This window comes from Oryzias melastigma, linkage group LG1, assembly GCF_002922805.2.
Source record: "Oryzias melastigma strain HK-1 linkage group LG1, ASM292280v2, whole genome shotgun sequence".
Taxonomy (NCBI): domain Eukaryota; kingdom Metazoa; phylum Chordata; class Actinopteri; order Beloniformes; family Adrianichthyidae; genus Oryzias; species Oryzias melastigma.
Window position 1 is genome coordinate 19,031,491 of NC_050512.1, and position 603 is coordinate 19,032,093.

Genomic DNA, 603 nt, shown 5'->3' on the forward strand with positions numbered 1-603 from the left:
CTTCTCTCTCTGCTGAGAGCTAAATGGTGGCTCTGTGAGTGTCTGCTCCTGTGTGAGGCCTGAAGAGAGCAAATGGATCTGGAGAGTAAAAACAGGATAAGACATTATCATGGCAGCACATCACATCACGGCGGGGTGGTGTGACTGCAACATCCATGCCCCTCTAACAAAACAACAAAAAAAGTTTTCCTGCATATTTGTGCTTGACAGACTCTGGAGCACATGTCCTGCTAACACTTGTGGAGTGACACTTTCCTCTCTGCTGTTCCCACAAAAAACAAAACATAGAAACTATCTGTTCTCCCTCCCGCTGTGGCAGCAAACAACAAGCTAGTTTTTTCACTGGCGTTTTTGGCTGCTCGAATCTGGCTGCTCTTTTTATTTTTTGCATGTGATCCATCGTGAGATCAAACCATCCACTCCATCTCAAACCCTCTCCAGACTCCTCATAGACACAAGGCGTTTGCTCTTAAGAGCTTGAAAGCAAAGTGAAAGAAGGCCCTTACTCCTCCATTTAACTCCACTCCACCCAGCACTTCCAAACCCCCCCTGCCTTTCCTCGCTGCATTAGATAAAATATACTTTGGCCAATCGATACAGCAC